Source organism: Quercus lobata, chromosome 8 (assembly GCF_001633185.2).
Source record: "Quercus lobata isolate SW786 chromosome 8, ValleyOak3.0 Primary Assembly, whole genome shotgun sequence".
Classification (NCBI taxonomy): Eukaryota; Viridiplantae; Streptophyta; class Magnoliopsida; order Fagales; family Fagaceae; genus Quercus; species Quercus lobata.
In genome coordinates, this window is record NC_044911.1 from 60,720,910 (window position 1) to 60,733,319 (window position 12,410).

Consider the following 12,410-nt stretch of genomic DNA (forward strand, 5'->3'; position numbering starts at 1 on the left):
AATACATATTAAAAGACTACTTCAATTATAAAATAATAAAGATATAAAAGAAATTAAAATACTACTCTAAATTTTTTTTTTTTCCGTTTGGCAACCTATTTTGAACAATCTTTTAAACATTTCAAACACACTTATACACTTTTCCACCCACACATATATCAAAAAACACTCCAACTCTTCTACCAAACACCTTAAAACTTAAAAGTGTCTAAAATTTAAACTTTTCCAATCATTTGTAATTAAAACGTGAAAAGACTTCCTATAAATAATTAATAAATAAAAAAACATGAAAAGACTTGAGAGCCGACGTAATTATGATCTAAGTTGTGCAATTTCTACGATTAAAGGCTCTGTCTCTTCATGTGAAGAAGACCGGACTTGAATTGCACCTATTGGTTGGTTCTCTCTTTGTTTCCAAAATTTCATTTTCATTATCAAAATGCAAAGCACCAGAGAGAAAATAAAGCTTGAATTTTAGGTTTGTAACCGAAATTTTCTGTTCAGAGTCTTCTATTCGGACCTGTGAAGCTTACCTGTTATGGCTTCTTGAACAACATCACTATCATCATAGAAACAAATTCTGAGAATTGGGTTTTTCATTTCTGTACTTTTTGAACTAGATTTCAGGGTTTGATTGCAAATTCACTTTTTTTTTTTTTTTTATATATAAAAAATCTTGAATTGTAAATGGCTTATCATAAATATATGATGCAATGAAATTTGAGTACTGGGCAGTTTTATTTTCTTTTCTTTTTGATTGATTTCAAGTTGAATGGTTTATTTCATTTTACTTTCAGGTTTGGTTATATTTTGAAGCATCAGAAATATTAGTAGAAAATCTGAGGTGTTGCTGAGTATTGGGTTTTTGGTTGCAAGTTCTAAGGGTGTGGATAAGTTGCTTATCTGAGAATTCAAGTTTTAGAATTGTGATAAGAGTGTGTATAATATCATTACCAAAAAGAAATCATTGGAGAGTCGAACTCAGTATTGGATTTTGGGTTCTAGGGGGAAGGAGTGGTGGTTTGAAACTAGTTTGAGTGTCATTTTTTGTGGCTTTGATTTCTATGCATTTATTGTAAGTAAAAGATGTATAGCAATTTTAAGGAGCACGCAATAGGGTATGTGAAGCAGGCAGTTCAGAAGGATGATGCTGGAAACTATAGCAAAGCATTTCCGCTCTATATGAATGCGTTAGAGTACTTTAGGACTCATTTGAAGTATGAGAAGAATCCAAAGATTAAGGAAGCGATTACTCAAAAATGTATGGAATATTTGAAGAGGGCAGACGAGATAAGGGCCATTCTCGATAATGGGCGGAGTGGGCCTTCCCCTAGTGGTGATGCAACAGTTGCTAGCCAACCAAAGACAAAGTCGAAGGGAGGAGTGGGGAAAGATGCGGAGGATCTGAGCAAGCAAAGCTTAGGGCTGGCCTTGATTCTGTGATAATCAGGGAGAAACCAAACGTGAAGTGGAGTGACGTGGCCGGGCTTGAGAGTGCCAAACAGGCATTGCAAGAGGCTGTAATACTGCCTGTGAAGTTTCCCCACTTTTTTACTGGTTAGTTCCTCAATCATTATTTTTAAGTTTTGGGGGTTATTTGCTTTTAGTTTTCTTGTTGAATCTTGGCATGCTTTTAATGTGAATAACCTTGATTTGGTTTATGGTGACACTTGATAGCTTATGAATATTCAAAAATATGCCACTGGTACCATAAATTCAAGTTAATCAGTTGCCGAGATCGTATGCTCCAATTGTATTACTCAGAATTTCTGACTTTCAAGCTCTGCTTTTGCAATGGAAATTGTACAAATAAATCCCACCGGAAACAACTGAAAATATGTATGGAGAAGACATGTTGTAGTAAAGTTGTACAATAAACAGCTCATGTCAAACAACAAAGCAAAATTCTTATAGTTAATTGAGCTTCTGTTCTGTCAGTTGAATTCAAAAAGGCTCAAATATTGGTCTTTGATGGCCCAGAGTATCAGCCTAATTCTGAACATGAAAGAATCAGCTGAGTTTAGAGAAGGTAGAAAGGATATTTTAAGAGTTATTGTTGCCATTGCTTCACTGATTTTTTAGATTTTGGATGGTGTATCTTCCAATTGATCTTCCAATTGTAAAGATACATATCAAGTAATAATATCAACTATAATAAGTTCTAAGACCCATTTGAAAACCTTTTTCATATCAAGTTTCATTCTAAAGTTTGAGGGGTTTACATTGCTTCAATATGTGAGGCACACTACTTAGTCATGAGCTCAGACTCAGACCATCCCTTGCACCTGGCTGTGAATTAAAAAATGATTATATCTGTCTGCTTGACAGTAGAATTTATGGCAATGGAAGATAAACATTCTATTTGGTATTAATAAAAAGCAAAATACTATTTGGCACATTTGCTATTTGTCATATGTGCCAATGTATGGATGCTGAAGACTTTCTAAACATAATTTGCATCAAGAACTTAATTTTCCATTCCTAATAAACGGTGGGATTTGAACTATCTACATTAAGAAGAGTCATAGAGACATTATCATTTAATGCTTAAATCTAAAAGATTCATGAACTGGCCATATACTTCCAGGACATTTTCTGCAGTATTTCCTTCTGGAGCCACTAATATAAATATCTTGTCACATATGGTACATCTTGATAATAAAAGAATCATTTGATCTCTTTTTCAGGAAAGAGAAAACCATGGAGGGCTTTTCTATTATATGGTCCACCTGGAACGGGGAAGTCCTATTTAGCAAAGGCAGTGGCAACAGAAGCAGATTCAACTTTCTTTAGGTAAAAATTTGACCAATGTATAGCAAGTAACTAGACTACAATAACAGATAAAGCAACTATAGATGGCAAGTTATTGGACTGCAATAGCAAACTTTAGAACTAAGTCTATATTTGTTGCCAATGACACGTAATTGTGAGTTGTATATTTGAAATCTATGTGATCATCTATCTTAGTTCTTCTTCTCCTTCTTTGATTTTTGCCACATAATTTATATATATATATATATATATATATCTAAGAACCATTTGATCTCTTATGCTTATTTTTTATTAATATTTTACAATATCAGTTTCATAGTTTAAATTGTGCAATGCACTGAGATGCAAGCGATGAATGTTTGGAAGTAGAATAACTGAAAAGGATCCTGGTTTTATGGCCCTTGACAGGCAAATATTCATGATGACTTTACAAGAGAGTTGCAAGATCCGCACTAGTTAATTGGAAGCCTGTAGATTTCCAAGAAAATGATATCCTTCCATTATGTTAGATTACATTTGGATACACGAATCAATTCCTTTAAATGGTGTAGTCATTAGTTTATTTTACAATAATAAATGAGTTCGCCTTAATTACTATGAAATATTTTAGGAAAACTCCAATGTGCTCATTCAAATGCTATGAAGGACACAATATCTTTTTTGTTTACCAAACTATAGGCCTGGATAAATTTTGATGGTATTGAAAGGATGCTGGATATATAGGATTCTTATTGATGAAAGATTACCATAATACACTACTAGTCTACTACACTTTTTATTTATTTATTTTTTTTATAAGTAACGAAAATTTTATTAAAGTAAGAAAACAACTAACCCAAGTACATTGGGAATGTACTATGAGGGCACAAATCAAGAACCAAAATTACAACGATCAAGTAAAACAGTAAGGGAAGAACAAGAAAGATGACAAAAAACCACACTCCAATCAAGGAGAGAGTGCAAAAAAAAAGACTTAACCTCTAGTGTAGAATGTTCACATCTCTCAAAGCTTCTAGCATTTCTTTCACGCCAAATACACCATATCAAGCAATGATGCACATGTCTCCAAAAATGTATGTTACAATGTCGTCCAAACATACCCTGCCAAGACAAACAACTCAATAACCTTGTGAGGCATAACCCAGTGGATTCCAAACAAACAGAACACCAACGACCACAACTCACAAGCTATGGGGCAATGAAGTAGAAGATGATCCACTGACTCCCCACTAGCTTACCTTCGTATTTCCTTTCTCTTCTCCCTATTCCAGTTAAGGTGGCTAAGAGGATGGAGAAATTACAAAGAGATTTTCTTTGGACTGGTATTGGGGATGATCATGAAATTCATTTGGTAAATTGGTCTAAGGTTTGTAGGCCAGTGAAGAATGGAGGGTTAGGCATTCGGTGCTTGAGAAGGTTTAATTATGCCTTATTAGCCAAATGGTTGTGGCGTTATAGTTGGGAGAATGATGCCCTTTGGAGAAGGGTCATTGGGACGAAGTATGGGAATGAATGGGGTGGTTGGTGTACAAAATCTGTGTTGGGGGCTTATGGTGTTTGTTTGTGGAAGTGCATTAGAAGTGGCTGGTTGAATTTTTCCAAGTGCCTTCGATATGATATGGGTGATGGTACTCGTGTGAAGTTTTGGGATGATGTGTGGTGTAGGGATTGTCCTCTTAAGGAGGAATTTCCAGATTTGTATAATATTAGTAGGACAAGGGAGGCTTTGGTCTCTGAGGTTATGTGCTACACAAATGGGAGAGTTTTTTGGGACATTCAGTTTCATCGCTTAGTGAACGATCAAGAGTCAATTTCTTTGGATTCATTTTTGGTCTTGATCTATTCCACAAAGGTCCAAGGTGTTGGTGCTGACAAACTTTGTTGGAAGCTTGCCTGCAGTCGAGGTTTCAAGGTGAGTGGGTATTATCATTCTCTTTCCCCATCTATTGTCATTCCCTTCCCTTAGAAAATGGCGTGGCAATTGAAGGTTCCTCCTGGGGTTGCTTTTTTCTCTTGGACTGTGGCTTTAGGCAAGATTTTAACTATAGATAATCTTCGGAAGAGGCACTTTGTTTTTCTTGAGTGGTGTTTTATGTGCAAAGGGTGTAGGGAATCTGTAGATCATCTCCTCCTTCACTGTCCTATTGCATTTGAGATGTGGAGTATGATCTTCTGCTTGTTTGGTATTTGTTGGGTGATGCCACAAAGGGTAAAGGATTTGTTGGATTGCTGGTCTTGCAATTTTAGGCGACATCATAATATAATTATTTGGAGGATTGTGCCACACTGTTTGATGTGGTGTATCTGGCGGGAACGAAATTTGAGAAGCTTTGAGGATCACGAACGGTCCATTCTTGACTTTAAGTCTTTTTTCTTTTCTACTCTTCTCGAATGGTGTTTGGTTTTACCTTCTTTTTCTTGTATTTCCCTTTCTAGGTTGCTTGATCATTGTACTTTGATTTCTTGATGTTTTTGCCTCTTTAGTACATTTCCTATGTACGGGGCTGTGTTCTTTCAATAAACTTTTAAGTTACTTATCAAAAAAAAAAAAACTCTTGCACATATAGCACCAATCAACAACTAGCACACAACAATCCAGGATAATCTAAAATGTGGTACACCTTTGTTCTAACATGCAAATTTTCATAATCCAAAAGTTTCCTCCTTTTTTTTCTCCCTTTTCTTTTTGAAAGAGGATATTTTAAGTAAAACGAAAATCTTATATGCTTTATAGAGTTTCTGGAGAGAACCAGGCTAAAAATTATAAGGGTTTAACTTGAGGACAGCTTTGTTGTATTGTAACTTCTAATGAAACAACATGTGCATTGAGTATAAGTGTAACCTCATCATTCCATGTTCTGGGGTAGGTCATGTAATGTGTTCCCATACATCTTCTGTGTTCTAGTATGATCAATTTTCTAGGTGACTTAGTCTAAATGTTTAGATTATATGAGAGATTGCTATATTACTTACTTAGAAATATGACCATGCAAGTATTGTAATACTGTTGCTTCCTAGGAGGATATCAACCTTTTCCCCCAAGCAGCTGATCAACCATTTTATTGTTGAATTTCTGCACTAGTTCCCATTTTTCCATTTGGTCTTCTATGAGGGGGGAAAAAACATTGAAGGAAATGTATTAAGCTTGGAGATTTCGTTTCTCTTGCAAAGAAATTTAACAAGTAATGTTATTTATGAATAAATAAATAAAATGCAAGAAGCCTACAAACTTGGTTAGGTTTCATTTGTGCATGGTCAACATGTCATTCTTATTCTCATCCATTTTCTGTTGATAAGTTTCGTTTGTGCACTAATGCCCATATCTTAGTGATGATCTTTGCTTTCTATGCTTTCATTAGTGTGTCATAGTTAAACAGGGGCTTGGTTAGGCTTATTTGTAAAGCAGGAAATTTGAACTTCTGTTCCAAATGAGCATATTAGAATGGATGATTTTGAAGAACTTTGTTAGGGGACCATGATGCGATCTCCACTGAAATTTGCAAGATGCACACAAACCAAGAATGTGTAATGTATACCTTGGAGAGTGAATGTAGGCATATGAGGATGCTCTCTTCATATCTTGTTCCTTTTTCTCAGTCTTTTAATGACTTGGTAGAAAGGCAGCAAAGAAGTTTGCAATCAATGCCAATTACCTCATTCTGCTGTTAGCCATGACTTCTCTTGTTTGTCAAATAGTCTCATAAGAACATTGTTAAAAGGCAACAAGTCAGAATACTGATGTCCACTAAGTGAGATGACAGGAAAAAAAAATTATGAAATGTGGATTTAATGGATCAAAAATTCTTTCTTATACCTAACTTAAGATATTTGATTTTTAGTATGCTTACAGTTCTTAATAATTTTTTTTTATATAGTTTTTTTCGTATACTTCATATATGGCTGGAGTTGACTGCTTCTCATGATTTTTATTGTAATTGTCACATCATTCGCGCGAGTGAATTTGAATTTCCAAATGCATATATGATTTACACTTCCAGTTGTATGCCCATGGATGTAGGGTTTTTTTTTTTGTTTTTTTTGTTTTTGTTTTTGCTTTTTTTTGGTCTTTATATTAATGGAATGTTGTGAACACATGATGAGTGCTAGATGCTGTCAATACATAGTGTTTCGTCATTAGACCTTGTTTCAAAATGGATGGGTGAAAGCGAAAAGCTAGTCTCAAATCTTTTCCAAATGGCTCGTGATAATGCTCCTTCCATTATTTTCATTGACGAAATTGATTCCTTATGTGGCCAGCAAGGTGAAGGCAATGAGAGTGAAGCATCTCGACATATCAAAACAGAACTTCTTGTACAGATGCAGGTATTTTGTGTTCACTGGAAGTGGATAAGAGCTTTGTTCCAAGCTTATCTTATACTAATACAACTGACATCCTTATACTTTAGTAGGTGATATGCAATATTAATAGCTTCCCTATCATCAACTTTTTTTTTGTCCTTGCATTTTCTTTTTCTCTTTTACTTTCCATAAGTGGTCCAGTTATTGTTTCAGTTGCTAAGCTATCTGTCTGTTACTTTAGGGAAAGATTATAGAAGTCATATAATTTATATATGTATATGCATTCTGCTTCCTGCCAATACCAGTATGTATAGCGTTTAGACTTGATTTTTGGAGCTTAAAATTCTTAGGCCTTTCCTTTTGTCCATGAACAAAATTTTTGTTAGAATAATGGTTAAATGATTAAATTCACAATTTTCTAATAGTTTTAGCTTTTGTGACAAAAAGTGGTCTTGAGTTGAAGCCTTATCTCCAATCTACCTCCCAAAAAAAGGGGAAAAAAAAAGGTTACAATCATATGTGTTAAATTTGTTACAAGGACAGAATACTGGTTCTTCTACTTTAGAGATTGGTGTATGGGCCTTATTGGAATGTAGTTAATTTTGTTACAAAGGCAGGCTGTACCTATGTCAGTTGACTATCAAGCATTTTCCTAGTTATTGCTGAGTCTCTTAGGCCATGGCCCATATGAAAAGTAGGTTCCATTTCACATTCTCCTCATGCTCACTCAAATTCTAGCCATAGGATCTCTTCCCTGTTTTCACACTAATCCATCTTATGGTAGTGAAATATGCAAATTATTGCAATGGCTAGTGATCAAACTCCTACCACCAGATAATTCTCCAATTTGAACTCCCAATAGCCAAGTCGGGAGTGTATAGTCTGACCTGGATCGAAGACATAGATCCCTTCCTACTCTCTTCTTGCATTCTTGGTGCATCATATTTAGCCCACATCTCTTTCGTCTTATTCCCTACTACAACTATCTTTAACCTGCATTAGTTCTTAACTTTATTAAACAGTGGTTGTTGCCTTTGGTTTTTCTACTGTTAATCTTCAAATGGAAATTTTCTTTACCACATTTCAGGGTGTAGGCAGCGATGATCAGAAAGTTCTGGTTCTTGCTGCCACGAATACTCCATATGCTCTAGATCAGGTAAGAAAACTCTGATCCATTGGACCTAAGTTATAGAGTTTTATGACCTTCATTGCTTTGGGGTTGTGACTAAGGAAAATTAAATACAGGCCATCCGTAGGCGTTTTGATAAGTGAATTTACATCCCTCTCCCAGATTTGAAGGCAAGGCAGCACATGTTTAAGGCACTGTGGTTTTGGTAGAGCCATAGAAATTGATTCTTTTGGAGATTATGATTTGCTTAATATCCTCAATAGGTTTTTAATTTAATCAGGTCCATCTTGGAGACACTCCTCATAACTTAACTGAAAGTGATTTTGAGCATTTAGCTCACAAAACAGAAGGATTTTCAGGTTCAGACATAGCTGTTTGTGTAAGTGTCCAGTTTACATTAGTTTTTGGTGTCCCTTTTGAGATATTATATGGCTGAAAGCTGTTAGCTACCTCCTCTCTTTCGATAGGTTAAAGACGTTCTATTTGAACCTGTTCGTCAAACCCGTGATGCGAAATTCTTCAAAAAGAACTCTAGCGACATGTGGGTCCCTTGCGAACCTACTGAACGAGGAGTTGTTTAGGTTACCTTGCAGGAACTTGCCTAGTTTCAAAGGTAAGTATTGGGTAGGAAACTATTTTACTTATTATTATTATTATTAATGGGCACTACATAAAGCTCTAGACCAGAAATCATTGCCAAAATTAGCACTATAATCATATTTAGAGCTAGGTATCAATAACTTAAATAGAACTATTAAAGACTTATTCAATGTTGTGACTTATGTAGTTAGTCAATTTCAGAAAAGTAGGAATGTAGAAAAAAGTGGAAAAGAGAAGGGGGGATGGGGGTGGGGGAGAGATTTAACAAGAGCATGCCTCTATCTTATGTGCCTCATTCAATTTCATTAATGCACATTCAATGATGATTTTCTCTTCCATCAAAATTACACAATTCTTTGGAGGAAGGTCAATTTGTGGTATTTCTTTTCTAGCCTCGTTCATCCACTTCTTTTAATTTATATAATGACTTGAATGTAACTGGCTCTGGGAATGTATGACTTGCAGATCCAGCCACCACCAATCACAAGAGCAGATTTTGATAAAGTACTTGCAAGACAGAAGCCAACTGTAAGTAAAGCCGATCTTGAGGTGCATGAGAGATTCACGGAGGAGTTTGGGGAAGAAGGCTGATTACTTGAGTTTGAACACAAGGGCTGATTAACTATTAGAAACAGGTAAAACTACTAGTATAGGTAAATGAAAAATGTATATATAGTCGTCAATATTGCTTGTAATAGAAAGTTCAGCGTCTTTTTAAGAGAACACCGTGCCATATTGTTTCAATCTCTGTCTGTCTCACCAGAAGAGGAAGAGGTGGAAAGCTCTTAATTGATGTTTAGTGTTACTGGTCATAGTCTCCATATTCAATAATGATTGATAATCTTACCAATTTTTTCCCATCTGGGTATGATCTCCTACCGGTTTGCCACTAGATGCTCATTGGAAACAATATCCTAGCTGCTGCTGGAACCAAATTTGTAATTAACCAATGATGAACATCTAAAATAGACTTAGAAAACAAGTTTCTATATGATTGATATCGTTAATGAAAATTAGCAAATGATGACAGCTAAAAAATTTAGCATTACGAGAGAACTACTGTTATCTTATTGAGTATGCCCTAGGGCGCCACCATTAAAAGTAAGGTAACCTAAGGATAAAACTCTTATGTTTGGAATGGAGGGAGAGAAGGAAAAGGTGTTCTGAAGTCATGGAGTTCACCTCATGTATAATAAAAATAGTACCAATAATGAATCCATGTGAAAAAATAAAATAAAATAACATAAAATTTGTCAAATAACACATTGTAACCTTAACATGCAGAAGATATCTCATAGATAGCACCCCTAGCATAGTCTAGAAAGGTAAAGTTTTTTAAAAAAAACCTGTAAAGCTTAACATAAGGATACTAATTGTGTGCGTCAATAAAAAACACTCATGAAGGTTGGTGCTAAGTAGATAACTTACACAAATAATTTATAAGAACTAAAGGGTAAAAATTCCACAATAGGAGATCTAAATAACTGATTTCAAAGCAACAAGTAACAAAATGGTTGTTTGTTGATATGGAAACTGTTTTTCCGAGGTACAATAGGTTGGATTGAAAGCTATAAAACTCAGTCTTATTCAACTTCTCTCTCTCTATTTTTCTGAACCCCTTTTCCTATTGCACATCCTCCCTTTTCTAGGCAGCTTTCCCTTCCTTATCTCTCCAGCTAGTTTGCCTCTAGCTAGATTCAGGGATGCTTGTCCCATCACCCCTCTGCTATGCCATTGTTTCATCATGTAACAGGAATTTTGAGGGTGCCTTTGCTATTCAAGCTTGTCTATAAGCATTTAATGTGGAAGAGGTTAGGTAGAGAACATCTCATTAATGCGGAAGTGACTGGGTCCATGGTCCTTATCTCTTTGTGGAGTTTCCCAAGGCAATTTTGATGACGTGTGCTGATTATTGGAAATCTAAAGAATTAGCACACATTATCTCTCCACCTTCCAATCAATTTTAGCCTCCAAAGCAATGACAAGGTACTAAAATCATCTATCTTCAAATCAACTCTAGAAGTTCCAGAAACACAAGCCTTGAAGAAAAGAGTTTCAAATGGCAGCCAAACTTTAGCTTTGTCCACGAAGATCTGAATTTGTGCTTCCTTTTTTTCGTCATCTTCTTCTTGTGTGTGTGTGTGCGCGCGCACGGTTCGACCACAGTTTGAGCAATTCCATGCTTTTTTCTCATATAGAGGTTCTTAGGGTTAAAAGAACCACAATGGTGAGAGATTCACGGTTAACCAGGTCTAATCATACGGTCCGGTCCGGGTATGAGAACCATGTAGAAAATGGAAGTAACTAGTTAGATGATAGAACCAATCTCCGAAGAATCCACGGGATCAATAGTAACAAGTGACACAATCATATTCCGTAGATACGACTCTCATTATTTAATGATTTCAACTAACTAAAGTACATAATTTTTTTTTTTTAAATATTTTTTTAATGAAATTTTTTAAGGGGTAATTAACTAATTATACTCCCCTCCCTTGAGGTTAGAAGAAAATAAAACTCTCCCCTTCTGTTCATATTAGTAAATATTTTAAATTTCTATGAAATTTTCTTTACCAAAGTTTAACCATTATTAGTAAAAACATAATGAAATTTGTTGATAATAATGCAAAATTTATCAAGCACCAAAATACTTGGAACGGCAAATCTCTCCACAACCCAATGACAAACTAAAAAAATAAAAAAGTCATACTAATTTTAAAATACTCTTTAACGAAAATTTTAAATCAATGGATTTTAATTCTAAAATAGAGGAAAATTTTGGAAACCTCCCCTTAAGCAAATGATATGTTAGTACACAACATTGTTAATTTAATAGAGTTTGATTAAATGAATGTCAACAGGGGAAAATGTTTTTCCTTTCAAGTTTAAGGTGAAATGTCGTTTGACTCATTTCCCAACACCTTAAAAGAGGGGAGTGTAATTACCTCTAGTTTTTATTATACACATATTCCCCCCCCCCCCCTCTTCACCCCTTCCACACATAAATTCTTGACTCCATCACTAATGTGGATATCAAAAAAATGTGGACATTGTGCATGAAATTATGGACATTATGTGTATCGAGTATATATTAATAAGTATGATGGAAGAAGAGTTGTACTTTTACCATTTTTTTTAAAAGCAAAACAAAGCCATGAAAATGAGCTACTCTAAATGAATCTTATATTATATGTCACTTTGTTTGCTGTCAAAATTATAGATGAAGATGACACATTAATTTCAAGGCAATAAAAATCAAGAGATGTTATTCGCCATATGCCTTTTCTCTTGCCAATGGCCAACCTATGATTGGCACTCCCTGGCTTAGGCTATCAATCACTAAATTCCACCAACAATGGCTAAGAAATGCTCCAGTCGCTTTGTGTGGTAGAATTTCCAACTAGGGTGCCTAGTTATTTACTAGCAAGCTTCGTTTGTTTTTTCTTATCGATTTTCAAATCCTTCTGATAACCAGTATGCTCTAAATTCACCATTTATGTCAAAACCAATAGGTGGCCTAATGACCCAAACAAATGGCAGTCCACTCTCTTCCAAAGCAATAGCAAGTTCCATCATTTGGGAAAGCACCAATTGTATTTTCAAAACCGAA

General features: G+C 35.2%; 1 pseudogene; it reads left to right on the forward strand.

Moving 5' to 3' along the window:
- Positions 1–301: 301 nt before the first annotated feature.
- Positions 302–9,666, forward strand: LOC115958509 (annotated as a pseudogene).
- Positions 9,667–12,410: the final 2,744 nt, after the last annotated feature.